We start from the raw sequence: 24547 nt of genomic DNA on the forward strand, positions 1-24547 counted from the left end.
CGTGCATCTAACAATAAGTCTTACGAAAAATATGCTTCGATCATGCTTCCTAGGACTACAAGGAGAGAAACGTCAACATGGATAATATATGTTCTGTGAAAGTAGGTCATCCCCGAATAGAGTGGGAAGATGTCGAAAGGAAAGATTTAAGGGAAATGATACTTCTTAGGAGAGCTTGAAGAGGGAGTCTTTGAATAGATCTGGATGGAAGACGGATGTAAGTAGCTCTGCCGGCTTCAGGCGGCTTGGTGCTGCCATAAGTGGTTAGCAGTAGTAGTAGTAGTAGCAGTATTTTCATTGTTTCCAATTGCCATGGGTTGAATCGATATGGTTAATCGTTCAGGTTTTTAGTTTGTTAGACTGTATTGATGAGTTTCTTTCTTGAGCTAGCAGTGACTCATCCAGTTTAAGTTTATTTTAAGGAGCTGGTCATCAACACAAGCACTTAGATGACTAGATTTCTGATTTCAGCTGAATTTTCAATGAAGCAGCTTTAGCATGAATGTTTGTTGCATCTCAAAGAATTAGATAAATATTAGTGTAAGTTGCTTTTCAAGGAAATGTACGTGAATGAAAGTAGCGTAGGGGACATTTTTTTGCAGAGAGTACATCCTTATTTAGGCACTAAAGCTTGCCTAGACTACAGACTCTACGCCTTGGGTTCGTCCTAGTTAAATGAGAGATGGAAAAACATTTTTTTATTGAACTCGCCTTGATAAAATGCTCGTTTTAAATGTGAATTCTAGATACGATAAACTTCAATATCCTACGAATATGTTCCTTGGGTAATGAGGACTAGGAATTCCCTTCTTAGAGGGCATGTACAAGACATCTTTTTTACACTGAAAAGATACCAGTGGACTTTTCAGGAGTGATCAAAAAATTAGATCACCATAATACATATGATAAAAATTTATAGTTTACCTTAGAAATTGAAATTGCAAATAAAATCTCATTCCTAGATGTGTTAATAATACGTCTTAGATAAACTCAATTTTAACGTTTACTGAAATCCAAAACAAAAAAAATTGATATTTGTCTTTTAAATCAAACCACCCCCCACAAGTTAAAGTTAAAATATTTGTTAAAAGTTAAATATAAAGTTAAAATATTCATTCTGATTCCTGCATCACAGTAGAACTAAACTTTATCAGGGACAGTCTTTTCGGAATTGAATATACTATATTATTGAGTAATAATACAATTAGCGGACTCAAAGACTCAATGAGTGTGATTTTGCCGGCAAAGTCTAAATCATTAATTTGGTGTTCTATATTTAAATGTATGCTTACGGTGCCAGTGTTACGAAGCAGATGGTCAATGTCTAGGGCAAACAGGAGAGGAGACAAGACACAGCATTGCTTAACCCCGGAAAGGACACGAAAGTATCTTGTCCTTACTTCTGTCGTTTTGTAATAAAACATTCAGTCTTCGTATGGAGTTATTATGAGGGCTACCAACTTCTAAGGATCCCATAAAAGGTTAGTAATTTCCATAGAGTCCCGCGATACAGCGATTAAAAGGCCTATTTAATGTCTAAAAATGCCATACACAATTTTCTTTGCAATTTTCGACTATCATCTATTAACACACTTAGGGTGAAGATCAAACTGGCACATGAAAGTCCTGGTCTAAAGCCGTGTTTGCTCTTCTCTCAAGTACTTGTCGATTGGACTCTGTGTTCTGTGGAGGATTATTAGTACAAGAAATTTATCAGGTATGAATGAGAGACAAATTCCTCTTCATTTCCAGACTGCCAAGTAGCCTGCCTTTTTTGAAGAGTTTTATGAGCGTGCTGCGCTTCCAATTTGTTGGTACTTTTTGTGTCGTCAAAATTTTTTGGAACAGGGACAGCTCTTTTAGCCTTGCTGATGTGACAAGTAAATAGCTGAAATCATGATTTCTGCTTATCAAGAAAACGAGTTATTAAGAAACTGGAAAACCTACGATATCAATCTTTGATGAATAACCCTAATTATACTCCAAGATTCACTCCTGGAATGGCTGTTGTTAGTCTGTACTCTAGACCGCCGAACCATTGGAAATTCAAACTCTCGAAAAAAGTCCAAAAATCTCTTTTTTTCCAAAACAAGTTCCTGTGGCAGATTTAATTTCTTCTCTAGAGTCTTCTTTGCACAAATTTCATATATCTATTTCCAACACAAACAAAGTTAGGCTAGTCCTGTTGATATCCTTTACAAGAATCAAAAAAGGGTCAATTCTACTAACACTATATTACCAGCTAGTTTTTAAGACCCTAAAATGTCTTTATAATCCCCGCAAAGACCCATCCATTATTATAACTAGTCAAGGTAGCCCTTTGCAGAGGCTATCAATTAAAGATATGGATCTTACGCCCTTCCTCAGTTGTCCTCCCATAGCAGATACTTCTACGAAACTGTTCTACGTCACCATGCAATTTGAGTCATTATTGGGAGAATGTGTGTAACTCACAGGACGTGTACAATCGCCGTTGGGCCTTTTAAGCGTACATTTTAGGATCTTCTTCCTCCTCCGCCTGTGTTTATGACCCCCGGGTGATACTACCCTGGTCGCTTGTGTGAAGCACCAGGGACAAGGTCCCCCCTTCGTCCAAGCCTCCTATGGAGGTACCCTACATATCTGTCAGTTGGTCCCCTATCTACCACTTGGGGACGTGCTGAGTGGCCTAGGGACACTTCTAAGTTGTAAGAGTTGAGATCGCAATAGTATATTTGCAGCCAAATTTGCAATTACAGTAATAGTAGCAGTACAAATAGCACCAGTTACAGTACAGTTGCAAGTTTTAGCAGTTGCAATTATCCGTTGTTGCATTTGTAGTCACAAGCTGGTGCACTCGTAGTCACAAATAGTTGCAGTTTCCGTCACAAGGTGTCGTAGTCACATGTATTCCTGGTAGCAGGTAGTCGAAGTCGTGAGTAGTCACACTTACATGTAGTCATAGCCACAGTCCCTATTAGTCGTAGTCAAAAGCAGTTATACTTACAGTTGCAATAGCAATAGTGGCCCTGAAAGTTTCAAGTTAATAACCTTAGCCGCTCCTTGATATTGCATATACACCCTTTTGATAAAGTGAACGCACAATGTGTTTTTTGTTCATGTTAACATCCCTATCAAAACAGTTTTTAGCTATTTCTAAATTTTAAAATTGCTGTGCTTAAGGTGTAGCGCCCACCTAGTAATATACTTTGGCTTTAGTTGATTTTGTGATACCTGATCAATTATTTGATGAAATTTGTTTTCGCAGTCTAAACTGCAGACAGTTTAATTTTGCCACATTTATGAGCAGAGCAATTGAATTGTAGATTTTATATGTTATTTTATGTGATTCTAAAAATGGGTAATAACGTAACAAGAATCGTTTTCTGTCCTCCCTTATCAATACTTTCAAGAAAGCAGCCGATTGAGGTGTAGAAAGCTGAGTAATCTGCTCAGATTCTATTTATCGAAACCTTAGTTTAATTGAGCTGCTTATCTGCTTGATTTAAAATATTAAAGGAATTTTCCTCGGGAAAGGGTTATTTATGCTAAAGAGAAGAGAAACCAGAAAAATTCTCAAATGTGCTGCTCAAATCATGCATAAAAGAAGCTTTAGGGCTTTGTTCAATATGGATTGGAGGCTTTAAAGATTTCTAAACTTATATTTAAAATTTTGGACAAAACTAGGAACTGCACTTCTAGAAACTAGAGCCAATGCAAAAGAGATTAAGAACCCAAAAACAGTGACCTATCAGCAAATTTTAAACGCAACCCTTTTTCGTCACTCCATGACAGTCAGCAGGTGCATGTTACATCATACGGAATGTTTACTAAGAGAAATAGGTGTCTGTTACGTAATTCAAGTTGAGGGAACGCAATATTGCGTGACTTGATGGATTTATTAGGAGTGAAGCAATCTTGTGTGAACTGCTAGACTTTAGGGGTCCGTGGAGAATCCCAGCCTGTAACTAAGGACGGCAGAGAAGTGTGTGTTACATAATGACGAGGGGGGCGTGGGTGTTACGTAATGACAGCACACACTTGAGGTCTGACGCAATACTATAGAACACCTATTTAAAAGGGATTTTTTTTGTAAGGTTAACAGGTGCATGTTACGCAATAGGAAATGTTTTCTAAGAGATACAGAAGTCAGTTACATAATAGGGAGGTTTACTTTCTTTGTTAAGTAATAGGGAGAATTTAGCTTGGTTGTTAAACAATAATGTTTGGGGTGTTGTGTAATATGATTTGTTAAGGCCCACTAGTCAAGCAGGGAAGTTTTTTTTTTTTTTTCAAGAAATTTTTTCAAAACGTTTCAAGACATCTGAAGGTGACATTTTTCTTCAAGACGCTTCGAGATATCCCAAGACGTTTTCTAAGACATTTTTCTTCACAATATTTTTTTAAGATGTTTCAAGACATTTCAAGAAATTTTCTAAAATATTCTTCCTTTAAGGCGTTTTTCTTCATGATCTCTTTAGTTTTTATGTAAAAGGGATACCTTTAGTTATGACGCATCCATAACTGGATGCGTTTTCAACATGTTTTGTATGTTGAAATACAAAACATGTTATTATGCAATGTTATATGTTGACCTAAAAAAGGGACAAAAGAGTTCTGGTAGCGGTTTGTCGGAGCACGCTCAGGCACAAGTTTTAGCTTCTGACTCGTACGGCTGACAGTCAAGGCTTATGGTGGTAAAATATCACGGTGAGCAGGATTAGACAGCAGCGTTTCGCCAAACCTCAAACGGAGTTCCAAACTTCGGAGTTCAAGGGTTGCTTGGGCATTGGGGTAAGAAATGTCTTAAATCATCACACGACTTGGGTGGATTCACTTTGGGAATTGCATGGATGTGGGCCTTTTTCCACGATCTAGGGAAGGTCCCAGATGCAAAGCACTGGTTTATAAGAACCGAGAGTGGTATGGCTAGGAACAAAGCAAATTCACGTATAAGCTTTGCAGGGATTTCGCCTGGGAAAGGAGAAACGTTTGTCTTCACATTCCTGATTTCACTATACACTTCAAACTCACTGAGCGCTATTGTGCCTTCGTTGAGGCAATCATCAAGAAGCGAGGCTTTCTCCTGGGGGGGGGGGGTAACGGCTGAAAAAGTGGTACAAATGGAGGTGAGAAGTGCATTAACGTCATTAGACCCCAGTATTCGGCCCATTATCGTCAGATATTTTGACACTGGTTTTCAAAACATTACCACTCATCGCTTTGACCGAGCGATGCCACTTTGCAGGCTCAATGCTGAGCAGGGGGTCAACTTTTTCACGACCATACTTGCGTTTTGCATTTCTGATCATATTACCTATTAGCTTCTTTTGGTCACTCCTTGATTTCCCTTGCTGTTCGAGTAAAGGTGGCTGCGTTCACGAATCAGGGTCTTAATAGTGGGCGTAATCCATAGCTTGTCGTATTCACTTTTAACCATAGTCTTTGTTGGAAATATCTCAAGGTACTTGGAGTAAAATTTTTAATTTAAGAACACACCCTTTGCTCAAGAGAATCGTCCATTGAAACCTCTGGGAAGTCATATTTGGCAATCCAGCGGCCATATGCACGGATTGCAGAGTCAGTTATTGGTCTAGTAGTGATCCTTGAGAGCTTGGGTTTTCTCACAGAACTTTTGGCTTTGAGAAATAGGGGGTAGTGATCAGACAAGTCAACTGGTCCAAGCGATGTCGGGGGGTGGTATAGGTCCTCAGTGTTTGTAAGAATCGGATTGAGGGTACTGCCAGACGAGTAAGTGGGAATGTTCACAATCTGATTATGAAAAAGACTGGAGGCTAGCCAAGCTTTCTTTGTCTGGTTAAAATCACCAGCAATTATAAAAGCAGGACTGCTATATCGGCTTCTAAGTGTATCAATCGTTGTTTGGAGATAGAAAACTAGATCACTCCTGTTTTGTGCGCTTTCAGGGTAATATACAGATGCCGTTATCACGCATGAAAATCGACAAGACAAGCCCACGATTTTGTGCATTACCTATATAACCTCATGATCTGGATTTGTGAGCTCAGGTAGGAGTTTACACGAAATTTCTTTCCTCACAGAGATTCCCACACCACCACCAAGCCTGTTGTCACCTCGACTATTTCGAGTACTTAGAAATGAGTTTTATCCAGCAATCCGTCCTGTAGTCTCATCGAGGTTCCAAATTTCCGTCACAGTAGCAACAGCTGTGTTGCTGCTACGGAGCAGGACTTCGAAGTCTTCCATCTTGTTAAAAAGGGATCGACAGTTAGCCAAGAGGAAATTAGGCATGGTGGGCCTATGGGACACTATCGGCTTAAGAACAGGCGGATTGTCTTAGATGGGGCGCAGGGAAGTTTGGTCAAATCTCTTCAAACTGGGTATTTTAGATGTTCTGGATATCTTGATTTTCACCCGGTTCTGCTCAAACGCTTGTTTTGGCAAATCCCAATTGTCACGGTTTTTCATTAGTACAGAAATAGCACATTCTGTATGCCTTCTTGACGTTTCCTTCGTGTCGGTTTATTTCCACTGGTGGACGATGCACCATCTGTGACTTCTCGCAGTAAGTGAAATGCACTTAGCGTAGTCAAGATATATGGCGCCAAAACGGTGGAAAGGAAACGCAACTTTATTAGGTCAGTTTTTGGCACAGCGACGGCTTCAGCAGGAGTGATTCTAGAACTCAAAAATAGAGCGGAAAAAAAATACAGAAGTCAATATCATTTTCACCATGAATAAACAACTTTCGCCCACAGATATAAAGCTAAACTGTGGTAAGATGTTTTGCTAGCCGGACGGCGCAAGTGACATCTGCCAATTGACTATTTGATAACCTGTTTGACCCATATAGAAATTCCTGTCCCGCTTACTAGAAGGATTAAGCTATTGAATAGTACTATGGCCGCAATAATTGATAACAGAGGGAAAATGGATTACTTGAAATTGCTTACATTTGGTATGCACATACATGTTAAGTAATGCTTTAGAGAGTGTTATCAGATAATGTTGCTATTAGAGATGAAATATAAGCGAGAGCATGGACTATGCTACGAGACTGGAATATATTACACCTTTCTTAGCCATCAAAAGTCTTTTTTCTTTTCTTCTTTACTACACAGAATTTACACTTTTATTAAGGGCATTCTTGAATGAGCATACCTATTTGCATAAACTACAAGAGTGAACATATATTGAACAGAAACAAAGCGAAATATATTGCAGTTTTATCTACGATCAATAAATCTAAGGGATACAAACTTTTGTATGTAAATATTCTGTATGAGAATGCAACCTCGGTTGGCAAGCGTAAATTAGAATTATATTTTATCTTCAAATTTCACATAATCTCGATAGAGGTAAATTTAAGCCACACGAAGATGTTTTTGAGAGCTTCTAATGATATTGCCTCGTTCTTTGAGTCAAGACTATGTACCCCTGGTTGATAAGCACACACTTGAATAATATTTTCTCATCAAATTTTACATACTCTTGTTAAAGTTAAATTTAAGCCCTTTAAGAGCTATTTCTGAGAACTGTTAATGACATTGCGGCCCTTCTTTGAGCCAAGACTGTGCACCCCCGGTTGGAAAGGGCTGACTTGAATAATATTTTCCCAATTAATTTGGCAAATCTTATTAGAGGTAATTTAAGCCAAATTAAGGTATTTTTGAGGGCTTGTAATTAAAATGTATCGTTTCTTTTAGCCAAGACTATGTACACTCGGTTGACAAGCGCACATTTGAATAATATTTTCAATTACAATTTCACCTAATCTCGTTAGAGGTAAATTTAAGTTACATTACAATTTTTTTAGGGCTTTTAATAAAAATGCCTTATCTCTTTGAGCCAAGACTATGCATCCCCGATTGACAAATGCCTATTTGAATAATATTTTCTCTTCAAGTTTCACATAATCTTGTTGGAGGTAAATTTGAGCCACATTAAAATATCTTAAGGGCTTTTAATGACAATACCTGTTTCTTTGATTGAGCCTTAAATTTCACTCCCCCCCCCCCTCAGTCGAAAAATTCTTTTAATGCCTCTCAGCTTAAATTTAGACTTTAGAAAATGTTAATCCAAACAATTCAAGCCACCATGACAATATGTGGTAATGCACCCTAACAACCAATACAAGAGGGAGAGGATTGCTATTAGAGATAGATCTGAACCTTATAAAGAGTTGCTTCTGATGGGTATTAATGAAAGTATCTCATATCATTGAATGGGTGTTTGATTTCAGTCACCCTACCGCCGAAAAATTCACTTAACACCTCCCACCTTAATTTGAAACTGTAGAACATATCAGTCCAAGCCATTCACGCCACCGTGGTAAGATGTGGCTACTTCAGAGCACCCTGAAAGAAATTTCCCTGATGTTTTCATATTGAAATATGATTTAAATCCGATGATTCATGTTTTTCATATACCAACCCTCTGTGATACACCTTGTCAATTGATGCCACCGTTTCAAACTATGACTGGTCCCTTGACACTTCCTCGTCATTCTTAAGACATTTTCTTGATAAAAATAATCCTTTAACTTCGCTGGCTCGTGTTTTTATAAGCAAAACCCCTCGTGGTACCCTTCGGCACCCATCATTATCATTTAAGCGTTCTTTGCCATTTGAATACCCCGATAGATATATTCTTGTATTTTTGGTGATCTAATTTTCCGACAATTTTCTAACCTTTGCTACACTATCACTGGCCCGCTGGTACCCTTTACCATCACCTGATCATTCTTTACACATTTTGCAGAAATTTTCTTGTTAAAAATGACACATTAAATCCATAGGTTATGTTATAGGAACCCAACCCTCCGTGATACACAATGTCAATTCACACCACCATGCCACACTATTACTGATTCACTGGCATCCTCTAGCACCCCTCATCATTCCTATGACATTGTCTAGCTATTCTCTTGTTAAAAATCACGCATTAAATCCATTGGTTCATGCTTTTGCCACCCAGCCCTCCGTGATAAACCATGTCAATTCACCTTATCTGTGATTCTCTGGCATCCTTCATAAATCTTAAGACATTTTTAAATATTTTTTAATAAGGTGATAACTAATTTGACTTCACCCGATTCTAACCATTGATTGCAACGGTTCCATCATCGATTCTAATGACTTCCACCCCAGTTCAACCGATTTCAGCTCCCACTATGTCCCCTACAATACGAACTCTAAATCCGGCTCTGGTTGCGTCAGTTCTGGATTCCCCACTTCTGCACCCCGATTCCACAATTCTGATTCCGTCAATTCCACTCCAAGTTCCACAAATTCCAAGATTTTGTGCATGGCTGCCTCTGCGGTAATCTATGGCTGGCAAATGGGATCCAACTGGCACAAATTACCACGTATTAGGGTTTTGTAACATTTTTCTCGCAAAAATAACTTCATTAATTAAAAATGGCCTTTTTATTTGAACAGTGGAAACTTGCTATTTCATTGCTAGATTGCTATGTCCCATGGCAATTCCCATCCTGTGACACTGAATGGCTGACATGTGGCACCCTCAAGCAGGTATTATCGCGAATATGGAATTTTTGGGGCATTTTCTGGTAAAATATTAGTTTACATTAAAATTGACCCTTTAAACTTATGAAAAAACTAGCTGTAGGGGTGGAGCTTCGCACCACCTAAGCCCCCCTGCGTGCATAAGTCGTTACGCACCATATTAGTTACGCGCCATTGTAGTTGTGTCCCTGTGTCCCACCTGTGAATATAGATAAAAGAGAAAAGATTTCTCTTTTCGTTATAGATATAGGCCTATATATTTTTAACTACGTAAAACTTGCGAATATACAACATTCTTCGATGTTCCATTGTCTGTGCATATGAATAGATTGTCAGGTTTACCGACTCTTGAACATGCAACATAAAATTGTCCATGGGAAAAACAATCCGTATTCAGATCTATACCTCATTATTCTAATTATTGCCCTTGAGCTTTGTTGATAGTGATTGCTAATCGAACATTCCCTGTGTCCCGGTCGTCATTTAAATTCCCAGTATCCCGGTCGTCATTTGTGTCCCAGTGTCCCAGTCTGTAATTTCTCTTTGAGCGTCCCATTCGTCATTTATATTCCCTGTGTCCGGGTCGTTATTTGTGTCCCGGTCGTCATTTATATCTCCCGGTCGTTATTTGTGTCCCAGTGCCCCTGTCTGTAATTTCTCTTTGAGTATCCCGGTCGTCATTTATATTCACTGTGTCCCGGCATTTAGTTTTCTTTTTCTCCTTTATTTTTCAGTTTTTTCCTTTTTTTAGTTTTTTTTTCTTTTTAGTTTTTTTGTAGTTTTTACCTTTTTTTAGTTTTTTTAGTTTTTTTTCTTTTTTAATTTTTAGTTTTTTACCTTTTTTGTTTTTTAAGTTTTTTAGCTTTTTTAGTTTTTTAATATTTTCTTTTTAGTTTTTTTTTGTATTTTTTACCTTTTTTAGTTTTTTTCTTCTTTTGTATTATTGCTAAAGCCAAGGTTCAAACTTGGAGCCTCTCGGACCTAGAACCTGAAACATAACGCTTTACCAACTCAGCTACTTCGGCTTGAATACATTCGTTTTGAGCAGCTTCCTCGGGTGTTGCCATTGTAGGTTCTTCAGTCATTTTACAATTAGAAATTTCTCTTCCAACGATCTTCTTACAATTAAAAATTTGTCTTTGAACGATATTCTCAAATACCTGTGTCCTGGTCGTCATTTATATTCCCTGTGTCCCGGTCGTCATTTGTGTCCCGGTATCCCAGTCTGTAATTTCTCTTTGAGTGTCCCGGTCGTCATTTATATTCCCTCTGTCTCGGTCGTCATTTGTGTCCCGGTCTGTAATTTCTCTTTGAGTGTTTTTTCTTTTTAGTTTGTTTTTAGTTTTTTACCTTTTTTCTTTTTTCAGTTTTCTTTTTCTTCTTTATTTTTCAGCGTCACTATGAAATAAATATCTCCGAACCTTTGTTTTTTTAACTAAAATCTGGTAGGCATTGATGACCCTATCCAAGTCAAAATCCCAAACCCAATCATCATCGCTATCATTTTCAGTTTTGACTCTCGCTGTCCAGGTGGATTTTCATCTAACTGCGCGGTTTTGCGTTCTTTAGCCGCAAGCCTGTTTTCTTGCTGTTCTTGTGATTCCTCGGCACGCGTTCTTTTCTTACTTTCTCTATCAGCCGCAAGTTTTTTGGCATAAACTCTTTGAGCAGCTTCCTCGGCTGTTGCCATTGTAGGTTCTTCAGTCATTTTACAATTAAACATTTTTCCGTCCACGATCTTCTTACAATTAAAAATTTGTCTTCGAACAATTTTTTTAAATACTTTTAGCCTTCTTTTTTCACTTTCTCTTTTAGCAGTAAGTCTGGTTTCGCGTTGCTCTTGTGATTCCTCGAAACGCTTTCTTTTCTTACTTTCTCTATTAGCAGCAAGTTTTTTGGCATAGACTCTTTGAGCAGCTTCCTCGGCTGTTGACATTGTAGGTTCTTCAGTCATTTTACAATTAAACATTTTCCCGTGAACGAATCTCTTAAATACCTTTAATGACGTCATCGTCATAATGGCGACATGACGACCTGATGACATGACGTCACTCGACACACAGACAACTTATTTTTATACTAGCTGTTGAGGTGGCGCTTCGCGCCACCCCAACACCTAGTTGGTGGGGGCGCTTCGCACCCCCCTTCCCCAAGCCCCCCCGCGCGCGTAAGTCGTTACGCGCCATATTAGTTACGCGTCATTGTAGTTGTGTCCCTCTGTCCCACCTGTGAATATAGATAGATAGATATATATATATATTTTTAACTACGTAAAACTTGTGAATATACAACATTCTTTGCTGTCCCATTGTCTGTCCATATAAATAGATTGACAGGTTTACCAACTCTTGAACATGCAACATAATAATTGTCAATGGGAAAACAATCCGGATTCAGATCAATAACGCATTTTTCTAACGATTGCCCTTGAGATTTGTTGATGGTGATTGCTAATCGAACATTCCCTGTGTCCCCGTCTTCATTTATATATCCCCCTGTGCCCCCGGCGTCCCCGTCGTAGGTGTCCCTGTGTCCTAGTTGTCATTTATATTTCTTGTGTCCCGGTCATCATTCGTGTCCCGGTATCCTAGTCTTTAATTTCTCTTTGAGTGTCCCGGTCGTCATTTATATTCCCTCTGTCCCGGTGTCCCGGTCGTCATTTGTGTCCTGGTGTCCCGGTCGGTAATTTCTCTTTAAGTGTCCCGGTCTTCATTTATATTCCCTGTGTCCCGGTCTTCATTTGTGTCCCGGTGTCCCGTTCTGTAGTGTCATCTTATAATGACGTCATATACAAAGCCTTATATACTTATAATGACGTCAAATGCAAACCCACAAACAAACTGGGAAAACAATCCGTACTCAGATCTATACCTCATGATTCTAATGATTGCCCTTGAGCTTTGTTGATGGTGATTACTAATCGACCATTCCCTGTGTCGCCGTCGTCATTTATATATCCCCCTGTGCCCCCCGGCGTCCCCGTTGTAGATGTGTCCCTGTGTCCCGGTCGTCATTTATATTCCCTGTGTCCCGGTCGTCATTTGTGTCCCTGTGTCCCAGTCTGTGATTTCTTTTTGAGTTTCCTGGGCGTCATTTATATTCCTTGTGTCCCGGTGTCCCGGTCGTCATTTGTGTCCCGGTGTCCCGGTCTGTATATACATTCGTTTTTGAATTGGTCTTTTTTTTTAGTTTTTAGTTTTTTACCTTTTTTTAGTTTTTTTTAGTTATACCTCATGATTCTAATGATTGCCCTTGAGCTTTGTTGATGGTGATTGCTAATCGAACATTCCCTGTGTCCCCGTCGTCATTTATATATCCCCCTGTGCCCCCCGGCGTCCCTGTTGTAGTTGTGTCCCTGTGTTCCAGTCGTCATTTATATTCCCTTTGTCCCGATCGTCATTTGTATCCCGGTGTCCCGGTCTGTATATGCATTCGTTTTTGAAATGGTATATGATGAAATAAATTTTTGTATTTTTCCCCTTTTTTTCTTTTTAAGTTTTTTTATTTTCATTATTTTTAATTTTTTCCATTTCTCCTTTATTTTTCATTTTTTTCCTTTTTTTTTCTTAGTTTTTTTAGTTTTTTAGCTTTTTTAGTGTTTTTATTAGTTTTTAGTTGTTTTTTTTTAGTTTTTTTGTAGTTTTTACCTTTTTTTAGTTTTTTAGTTTTTTTTTTTACTTATGTCCTGGTCGTCATTTATACTCCCTGTGTCCCGGTCGTCATTTGTGTCCCGGTGCTTTGTTGATGGTGATTGCTAATCGAACATTCCTTGTGTCCCGGTCGCTTTCTCTTTGAGTGTCCCGGTCGTCATTTATATTCCCTATGTGCCGTGTCCCGGTCGTCATTTGTGTCCCGATGTCCCGGTCTGTAATTTCGTCAGTCGAAAACATGACGTCAGTCGACACACAAACATGACGTCACTCGACAGACACACACACACACAGACAATTTATTTTATATATATAGATAGATATAGTTTCTTTTTTAGTTATTTTCTTTTTTAGTTTTTTCTTTTCTTAGTTTCTTCTTTTTTAGTTTTTCTTTTTTTTTAGTTTCTTCTTTTTATTCATTTGTTTTCTTCGATTTGTCAATGTTCATTCTAACATTGACACTTGGAAAAATCTTTACGTGCCAAGCATGCTAAAGCTCAACAATTTATAATAAACCTCAAATTTTTGGGTATCTGTTTTAAGAATTTCGAATTACTTCAATCTGTTGTCAAAATACATTGAAATATTTGTGCAATTCCCAGTTTTTTTTAGTTTTTTTTTTAGTTTTTAGCTTTTTAATAGTTTTTTTTCTTTTTAGTTTTTTACCTTTTTTATATTTTTATTTTTTTAGGTTTTTTCTTTTTAGTTTTTTCTTTTTTTAGTTTTTTCTTTCTAGTCTTTTTTTTAGTTTTTCACCCTTTTTCTTTTTTCAGTTTAATTTTTTCAGTTGGTGACATTCTATCTTTTTCAATGTTTTTCAATTTGTCAATCTTCATTCTAACATTGACAGTTGGAAAAATCTTCACGTGCCAAGCATGCTAAAGTTCAACAATTCATAATAAACCTCAAAATTTTAAGTATCTGTTTTAAGGTTTTCGAATTACTTTAATCTATTGTCAAAATATTTTGAAATATTTATGCAATTCCCAGTTTTTACATTTATAGTTTCAGTTTTCTTTTTCTTCTTTATTTCTCAGACGTAAATACATATCGTCGAACCTTTGTTTTTTTAACTAAAATCTTGTAGGCATTAATGACCTTATCCAAGTCAAAATCCCAAACCCAATCATCATCGCTATCATTTTAATAAAAACGAGTTGTGTGTATGCATGTTTGTTTGTTTGTAAAAAGAGCGTTTGCATATGACGTCATTATAAGTACATAAGGCTTTGTATATGCACAGACAATGGGAAAGCCAAGAATGTTGTATATTTGCAAGTTTTATGTCGTTCAAAACACATATATAAATCTAGCTATATTCATAGGTGGTACACAGGGATCAACCCCTGCAGACGAAATGAATGCTTGCCTGAAAAATTCTAATTTATGGGCACACGTAAAACGGTGAGGGTCACATTTCTACAACATAATCTAACTTCATTTTAATTATATCGCTTCGTAAAGTCAAGGGAACTATTTTGATTCAAATTTTGAAATTCACATGTTTCAATTTACATATTTGAAACAATGTCACACGAAGAGTTCTGATACGAACAATAATTCTCTGTAACACCTGAATAAAAGTCAGTAGGCTTATGATCATAGTAGGCGGTATCTTCACAGTTATGTCGTAAAAAACAGACTGTAAACACAGCGATTGGAGCTTAGACCAGGTTCTTCTTCCCAAAACAATTTAAAACCACGACGATACTAGTCTCTTAAATATAAACTGAAATCATGGTTAGGGACTTTTGCAATCATGCTAGGGTAAGTATTTTCCCATTAAAATCATTTGTCACAGTGACAGTTGGAGCATAAGAAGCCTCTAGTATGAGAGTCATAAATCTCCATAAGACAGGAATTACAGTCCTTAATATCCTCTATGCGACTGACATGGACTGAGTAATCTACGCTTTTCATTACAGTCATCAACGATAGCAAAATTCTAACAGGATGACTAACTCCTCATTGTATACAAACATAACAGACATGTTTAAAAAAATTTAATGTTGACTATCTCACTGCTAAAAAGATACTGACCCGCGATCAATAAAATGGATGTCTTCTAGGAGGAGGAGTAATCGAGTGACGCCAAAAACCTGTTTAGGCAGGATTTTTGGACTTAATTCATTTTACCTTGCAAAATGGCAATCTAGGAAGTGGTTCAAAGCAAAACCACAATATCATCTTGTTTTGTTTACATTAATATGTCAATAAATTGAGTAAATGCATTTTACAAAATGGCGGACAATTTTATTTTCTATGTTACCCACATTCAAGACAAGGAAACTGTGCGGGTGAAGAACGAAAATATTGAGTAATATAAGGACGATGTCTCTACTCGAAGGCCCAGAAGGTTTTTTCCCGGCCCTTGTAAATTCTTAAGCACTCTCTATTAGCTAACAGCCAAACTTAGCTAACAGCAAAACCATACTCGAAAATTATATACACTTTCCTTATTGGGTTCCCAGATCCAAAATAATACTGGATCCTCCCAAAATAAAGGCTCAAGACATTTAAAATTTCGAAATTAAGCTATGATTTATTTCTAATTAACCATTCTCTCCATAAACTATTTGTAACATTGAATTGAATAAGCCGAAATAGCTTAGTTGGGAGAGCGCTGGACGGATTCTAGAGGTCCCTAGTGACGGATTCTAGAGGTCCCGGATTCTAGAGGTTGACTGGTGCTATATTGTACATTAGGCCAATACCTTGGATGATATGTCCGTTCACACTAATATCTCTTAAAAGTAAACTGAAATAGAGTTTTGATTTTTTTTTTTCAATCTTGCCAGGGTGAGTGTTGTCCCATTGATCGCATATATCATAGTGGCAATTGGAGCAGAAGAAACCTCTAGTATGAGAGTAATAAATTTCTTCAAGACAGAAATTACAGTCTTTAATTTGCATTCCTTATCTGCTATACAATTTATATGGATTGCGTGCTTCATTGAAGTTATCAACGGTAGTGCAATTCTCAAAGGATGACCAACTGTTCAATGTATATAAACATAATGGACATTGTGTAAAACATTTTCAATGTAGACTATCTCACTGCTAAAAAAGAAACTGACTTACTATCAATGAAATGAATGTCTTGTAGGAGAAGGAGCAATCGAGTGACGTTACCAAACCTGTTTACACATGATTTTTCTATTTATTTCTCTTTCCTTGCAAAATGACTGTCTAGGTAGCGCTTAAAAGCAAAACCACAATAGTGTTTTGTTTTGTTTCAATTAATATGTTAATAAATTGAGTAAGTGCATCATAGATAAAGGTTTTGAATTTTATCTTTCTTTGTTACCAACATTGAAAGCAAAGACTCTTTGTGGGTTAAAAACAAAAATGTTTGGTAATATAAGGACCCTGTCCTTACTTGACGGGACCCTGAAGGTTTCCCCCTGGCCCTCGTGGCTTTTTTAGCTCTCTATTAGGTGGCAGCCAAACCTTATTATGCAACAACCAAAGGAATCCTGATTTGGCGGGCCCTGAAGGTTTTTACTATACCCTTAGTTTTTTAACCATAATTATAAAGGAAAAGAGGATTTGGTGGGACCTCTTTAGGTTTTTCTCTACACCCTTAGGTTTTTTAAGAGAAAGCACTTTTATGTAATACACAATCCCTATTTCCTAACAACCATAGAAATCCTGATTTGGTGGGCTCTCGTAGGTTTTTTTTTTTTTTTAAATACCCTCTATTAAGTAACACCCAAACCTTAATGCATAACAACCATAAAAATCTTGATGTGGCGGCCTCCTGAAGGTTGTTCAAAGAATCAAAGAAAAACTAGTAGGTAATAAACATGTCCATCGCTTAGAAAGCCCTCTCAATTACGTTATTAACACCTGTTTATTTTAGAAAACATTCCCTTTGATATAACATGCACCTGTGTCTTGTCCTGAGGGAATTGCTGTTAAACCTTCTTTGCAATCTTAAGTAATTAAAGGAAGAAACGGGAAGTGGCTATGGTCATCCTTAAAAGCAGTGAGAGGATGCTATCAATATAAGAGTAAGGTACACATCTCCCTTAATATGGTCGTTTTAACGTTTATGGAAGCACCAAACAGTTCGTGGTAACGAACTGTGAGAAAAGAACGGTACGGTTCAATAGTAATTGAAACTCTAAAAAACGGAATTTTGAGTAAAGACATCAAAATAATTGGTTTATTATGCTGATTCGAAATATTCAAGATTCATTATGTTTAGTGTCAAAGAGACATTCAAAACTAGATCATCAGATTTAGCGTATCAGAGAGACCTACCGTTGAGGTTTCAAGCTCTGTCTGCGAAAATGTGGAATTTCGTGGTATCAGATGAAAGATTACGGATACAAGTTTACTTGCTGTTAATTTTTTTTTTTTTAGGGGCAAAAATGATCCAAGGCCGTTCGGAGAAGACTCAGTTGAACGGAAATTAAAAGTCTAGTGTCCTGACCAAAAAGATTGAGAGTAACTAGCCCACCTCCCCCACCCAGGATGCACACGATGGCTGGACCCAATTCCCCTCTCAATTGCACTTCCTAGCTGAAGGGCACGACATGGAGATAAGTACCGCCGGCTTAGACCTTAAAGGTCTAATTCCCAGGTCTTTTCCCCAAAAACTTCTGATCGAAATTTACGGATAGCCATGTTTATCAGCATATTCCTTGCTCTTTACGCTAAAGTTTTACTGTTCGTCTCAATATTTAAGAACGACTTTTGAAACAAAAGAGCCGCTTAATTAGAGTACGAAGCTTTTTTAAAGGTGTTAGAAACCTTAGCTAAAAGAGCAAGGTATTGAAGAAGGGGCAACTCCTTCCTATAGACAATAATTTCTTTTCGTTTTGAGTTTTAATGTTGCTCCCTAATATCAGTTGAAAGAAAAAAATTTTTTTCAGGGGAAGGTAACTTTTAAGATAACTATCTAGAACTGTTGGATCAATAGATCATAGGTGTCCGGAGAAGACTGGATTTGTATCATAAGTATTGAAACATGTATGTTCTATGTCTCTTAAAAAGGACATAGGAAAAGGGAATAAGAAGAAGTGTCTTCCATCTTAATTGTGCCTTAGTTTAATTTCATCTTCCTTTTCAGGTTTGTTTTCCAGATGGAAGGTAAACCAGCCTTTTTTGACGCTCATAAATTTCTTACAAAAGTGTCGGCTGCGAGCCTGAGAGGCCCAAGAGGTTAAAGATATCGTATTTTTCTGAAAGACATTGGTTTTTTGCAAATAAATGATTATTTATTTGGTGTTTATTGTTTAGTTTAAAGATTAAAAAATGGATGTCGAATCTCTACAACTAGAAATAAGATTATAAACCTAGGAGATTTTATTACATTAATATAGAAAACTTGGGGAAAATAGCTGAAAATCCAACAACAGGCCTAAAAAATTGAACAATGCTAGTAATGAAAACCTAATGAAGCATCCAACAAACAAGATAGAAATTCAATAAAGATCTAACATGAAATTTTGCCAACAAACTGAAAATTAAAGAGCTTTAGAGAAAACTAGTTTAATTTTCCACAATTTGAAAACACAATTCAGGTATGTTAATCCAACATTTTTGTTTTACAATAAATTGGATATTCGATAACGATGAGGGAATTTCAATAGGGTCTTTAATATTCCATTTCAGCTATCTCAGCTGCTGAAATTCCAATAATTGTTGTTGACAAACATTAAAAAAAAAATTTGCTAAATCTCGAGCTTTTTTTTTTACAGTTTAGGACGAGTTTTAGCAGTGGTATCATAGGAATTTTCTTCTTCATTCTTTATACAGTGCTTGCCCAAGTGATAATTGAACACATTTTTGAAAGTTGAAGAAAAATTCCAAGATAAATTGACAATCCCAGATCAAAGGTGTCAGGAAATGACATCCCAGATCAAAGGTGATGACACAGTGTCCGATGGCATTTCTCCTGGAGCACCATTGTAGATAAGCTCCATATTATAAAGGTAATTACCATGATCTTTATCTGTTATGTTCCTCAGCATTCATTACACTCAAAAACTATCTTTTTAAAAATCAAGGTAGGCGATGGGTTTGTGGCACTTTCAAAACAAATATGTCGTATACACAGCGTGCACTTCCATGCCAATGTAACATATATATTAAGATGACTCAGATTTAGTTTTAACTATGCTTATGTAACAGATATTTTATTGATGCATCTACTATCAAATAATTTCTTGAATACATTTTGTCAGTATCATTGGGAAGTTCGATAGAGGCCATAACTCATGCTTGATATTTTCACTTGATTCAAAGCAGAATGTTGAATACATGTGGTCCTAGGATCCAATTACTGCTTTTTTAACAATTTGAGCTTGACGGGGAAGATGTAGGGTTAACTGTTTCAGCAAGGAGTAATTTAATGCAACTTGAACAAAGAGGTAAGAATTTCGGTATGTTTTGGCCATGGAGTGATTCCTATGCAACTTGAAGAAAGAGGTAAGTATTTTTGTAGGTTTTGGCCATGGAGTGATTCCTATGCAACTTAAAGAAAGAGGTAAGTATTTCGGTAGGTTTTGGCCATGGAGTAACCCCTATGCAACTCGAAGAAAGAGGTAAGTATTTCGGTAGGTTTTGGTCATTGAGTGATTCCTATTTTGATACAAAATGGGGATAACAAGGACTTAGAGCACTTTGTGCGTGTTTGTAAGGAATTAAATAACGAAAAAGGTTTTTTCAACACTAAGTAAAGAGCAATATTAAAACTCAAAACGAGCAGAAATTACTCTGTATATGAAAGGGTAACCCCCTTCCTTAATGCCTCACTCTTGACGCTAACGTTTTTAGAACTTTTAAAAAAGCTTCCTATTCTCATTAAAAAGCCCTTGGGTTTCAAGAGTCATTGCTAAAAAATTAGGACAAACAGTCAAATTTTAGCGTAAAGAGCAAGGTATTTGAGGAAGGGGAGACCTCTTCATATATGGAATAATTTCTGTTGGTTTTGGGTTTTAATGCTGCTCCTTACTTTCAGTTGAAAAAAGTGTTTTTCTTATTTAATTTCTGATCCTTTTTCAAATAATGCCGGTAAACCTAGCTCACCCTCAATGAAATATTCCCTTCCCTTGTGGGAAACTCCCCCGCAGAAATTTTCACCCACGAAAAACAAACTTTTTTTAAGATTGCTTTAGGAAAAATCCATCCTTGCTAAAAATCCCCCCTCCGTAAAAATTTTTGCAAACGATTCATGCTGAAAAATTATCCTTAGCATTTTTTCATTTAAAAAAAGACTCTAAGCTCTAAATTGTTTCTTTATCACTCCGGACATCCCCTTCCATGGAAATTTTTCCAGTAAATCAAAACACGCTGAAAAATGTTCCCCGAGACATTTCCGCCAGAAAATCTCCACATGCAAAATTGAGTTGGCCAAGAAAAATTAAGACAAATAAAAATAATTTCGTACAGGAATTCTGTCAAATACCCTCAGTGTAAAATTCCCCCTGTAAAATTTATTTCTGGAAATTTCCCTCCCCAAGGAAAATTATCCCCATGGAAACCATCACCAAGCACAAAATCCCCCCCCCCCTAATTGAAAATGTCTGTATACTTCCTAATGACGAATATTATGCGTAAACTATGGGCAATTCATATAACTTAGAGACCTATTCCCAGGCGCTGTTGGGGTCATGTTATCTTTAAAGGCATCTCTCTCTCTCTCTCTCTCTCTCTCTCTCTCTCTCTCTCTCTCTCTCTCTCTCTCTCTCTCTCTCTCTCTCTCTATCTCTCTCTCTCTCTCAAATCTATATATATAAAAATAAGTTGTCTGTGTGTGGATCTGTGGATGAATCAGGTGACGTCACCTGAAAAAACTGGATCAGGTGACAAAACTGAAAACTGAAAAAAACTAAAAAAAGGCAAAAACTACAAAAAAACTAAAAACTAATAAAAAAAATAAAAAAGCTAAAAAACTAAAAAAACTAAAAAAAGGCAAAAACTACAAAAAAACTAAAAACTAATAAAAAAGCTAAAAAACTAAAAAAACTAAAAAAAGGCAAAAACTACAAAAAAACTAAAAACTAATAAAAAAAATAAAAAAGCTAAAAAACTAAAAAAAACTAAAAAAACTAAAAAAAGGGAGAAAACTAAAAAAACTAAAAAAAAGGAAAAAACTGAAAAATAAGCTAAAATAAAGGTAAAAACCAATAAAAAACTAAAAAAAAAACTGAAAAAACTAAAAAAAGGCAAAAACTACAAAAAAACTAAAAACTAATAAAAAAAGTAAAAAAGCTAAAAAACTAAAAAAACTAAAAAAACTAAAAAAAGGTAAAAAACTAAAAAAAATAAAAAATAAAAAAAAAGGAAAAAACTGAAAAATAAGCTAAAATAAAGGTAAAAACCAATAAAAAACTAAAAAGAAAAAAAGGAAAAAACTAAAAAAAATTTTCATCTAAAAAACTAAAAAAAACTAAAAAAGGTAAAAACTAAAAGAACTAAAAAAGAAAAAAATACATGACGACACTCAAAGAGAAAGCGACCAGGACAAAAGGAATGTTCGATTAGCAATCAACAAAGCACCGGGACACAGGGAGTATAAATGACGACCAGGACATAAGTAAAAAAAAAACTAACAAAACTAAAAAGAAGGTAAAAACTACAAAAAAACTAAAAAGAAAAAAAACTAAAAAAAGGCAAAAACTACAAAAAAAACTAAAAACTAATAAAAAAGCTAAAAAACTAAAAAAACTAAAAAAAGGCAAAAACTACAAAAAAAACTAAAAACTAATAAAAAAATAAAAAAGCTAAAAAACTAAAAAAACTAAAAAAACTAAAAAAAGGTAAAAAACTAAAAAGTTAAAAACTAAAAAAAACTAAAAAAAAGGAAAAAACTGAAAAATAAGCTAAAATAAAGGTAAAAACCAATAAAAAACTAAAAAAAACTGAAAAAACTAAAAAAAGGCAAAAACTACAAAAAAAACTAAAAACTAATAAAAAAAGTAAAAAAGCTAAAAAACTAAAAAAACTAAAAAAACTAAAAAAAGGTAAAAAACTAAAAAAAATAAAAAATAAAGAAAATCTAAAAAAAAGGAAAAAACTGAAAAATAAGCTAAAATAAAGGTAAAAACCAATAAAAAACTAAAAAGAAATAAAGGAAAAAACTAAAAAAAATTTTCATCTAAAAAACTAAAAAAAACTAAAAAAGGTAAAAACTAAAAGAACTAAAAAAGAAAAAAATAAATGACGACACTCAAAGAGAAAGCGACCAGGACAAAAGGAATGTTCGATTAGCAATCAACAAAGCACCGGGACACAGGGAGTATAAATGACGACCAGGACATAAGTAAAAAAAAAAACTAACAAAACTAAAAAGAAGGTAAAAACTACAAAAAAAAAGAAAAAAAAACTAAAAACTAATAAAAAAACTAAAAAATCTAAAAATCTAAAAAAACTAAAAAAGAAAAAAAAAGGAAAAAAATAAAGGAAAAAAACAAAACTAAAAAACGAATGTATATACAGACCGGGACACCGGGATACAAATGACGACCGGGACACAGGGAATATAAATGACGACCGGGACACAGGGACACAACTACAACGGGGACACCGGGGGAAACAGGAAGAAGGTAAAAACTACAAAAAAACTAAAAAGAAAAAAAAACTAAAAAAGGCAAAAACTACAAAAAAAACTAAAAACTAATAAAAAAGCTAAAAAACTAAAAAAACTAAAAAAAGGCAAAAACTACAAAAAAAACTAAAAACTAATAAAAAAAATAAAAAAGCTAAAAAACTAAAAAAACTAAAAAAACTAAAAAAAGGTAAAAAACTAAAAAAACTAAAAACTAAAAAAAACTAAAAAAAAGGAAAAAACTGAAAAATAAGCTAAAATAAAGGTAAAAACCAATAAAAAACTAAAAAAAAACTGAAAAAACTAAAAAAAGGCAAAAACTACAAAAAAAACTAAAAACTAATAAAAAAAGTAAAAAAGCTAAAAAACTAAAAAAACTAAAAAAACTAAAAAAAGGTAAAAAACTAAAAAAAATAAAAAATAAAGAAAAACTAAAAAAAAGGAAAAAACTGAAAAATAAGCTAAAATAAAGGTAAAAACCAATAAAAAACTAAAAAGAAAAAAAGGAAAAAACAAAAAAAAATTTTCATCTAAAAAACTAAAAAAAAAACTAAAAAAGGTAAAAACTAAAAGAACTAAAAAAGAAAAAAATAAATGACGACACTCAAAGAGAAAGCGACCAGGACAAAAGGAATGTTCGATTAGCAATCAACAAAGCACCGGGACACAGGGAGTATAAATGACGACCAGGACATAAGTAAAAAAAAAACTAACAAAACTAAAAAGAAGGTAAAAACTACAAAAAAAAAAGAAAAAAAAACTAAAAACTAATAAAAAAACTAAAAAATCTAAAAATCTAAATAAACTAAAAAAGAAAAAAAAAGGAAAAAAAAAGGAGAAAAACAAAACTAAAAAACGAATGTATATACAGACCGGGACACCGGGATACAAATGACGACCGGGACACAGGGAATATAAATGACGACCGGGACACAGGGACACAACTACAACGGGGACACCGGGGGAAACAGGGGGATATAAATGACGACCGGGACACCGGGACAGGGAATGGTCGATTAGCAATCACCATCAACAAAGCTCAAGGGCAATCATTAGAATCATGAGGTATAGATCTGAATACAGATTGTTTTCCCATGGACCATTATATGTTGCATGTTCAAGAGTCGGTAAACCTGACAATCTATTTATATGCAAAGACAATGGGACAGCAAAGAATGTTGTATATTCGCAAGTTTTACGTAGTTAAAATCATATATATATATATATATATATATATATATATATATATATATATATATATATATATATATATATATATATATATATATATATATATATATATATATATCTATCTATCTATATTCACAGGTGGGACATAGGGACACAACTACAATGGCGCGTAACTATTATGGCGCGTAACGACTTACGCGCGCGGGGGGGCTTGGGGGGGGGGGGGGCGAAGCGCCCCCACCAACTAGGTGTTGGGGTGGCGCGAAGCGCCACCCCAACAGCTAGTTACTATATAATTTGCACTAAAATTAGTCACCATTCGGGAATCAACTTCAAATAAAAATGATTTTCCAATAAAACATTTCGGAAATAAATTGCATTTTCATCAACATGCAAGGTATTCAGCCCAGGTATTCGCAACATGCAAGGTATTCATAAACCAGTTATGAAATATCAAACATACTTCCAAAACATAGACTTCCATTAACACTTATTCAAATACTATTAAACACTATGTCAGCCCCACTTTTCTTCTCCATTACACATTGTTGTTCATCTTTGTGAAATTCAACCTCAAGCAAGATGTAACACGCCTCCAATTTTCTAACCATCTCTACTGAATGAACATACCATTCATTCGGATGAATATACTAGGCTCT

At 35.5% G+C, this 24547-nt stretch overlaps 1 protein-coding gene across 1 annotated transcript in view; it reads right to left on the reverse strand.

Moving 5' to 3' along the window:
* LOC136034885 (E3 SUMO-protein ligase NSE2-like) overlaps window positions 1-24547 on the reverse strand; it is a 235066-nt gene that overhangs the window by 204834 nt on the left and 5685 nt on the right. The window lies entirely within an intron of this gene.

This window comes from Artemia franciscana, chromosome 13 (genome assembly GCF_032884065.1).
Source record: "Artemia franciscana chromosome 13, ASM3288406v1, whole genome shotgun sequence".
NCBI classification, from domain to species: Eukaryota; Metazoa; Arthropoda; class Branchiopoda; order Anostraca; family Artemiidae; genus Artemia; species Artemia franciscana.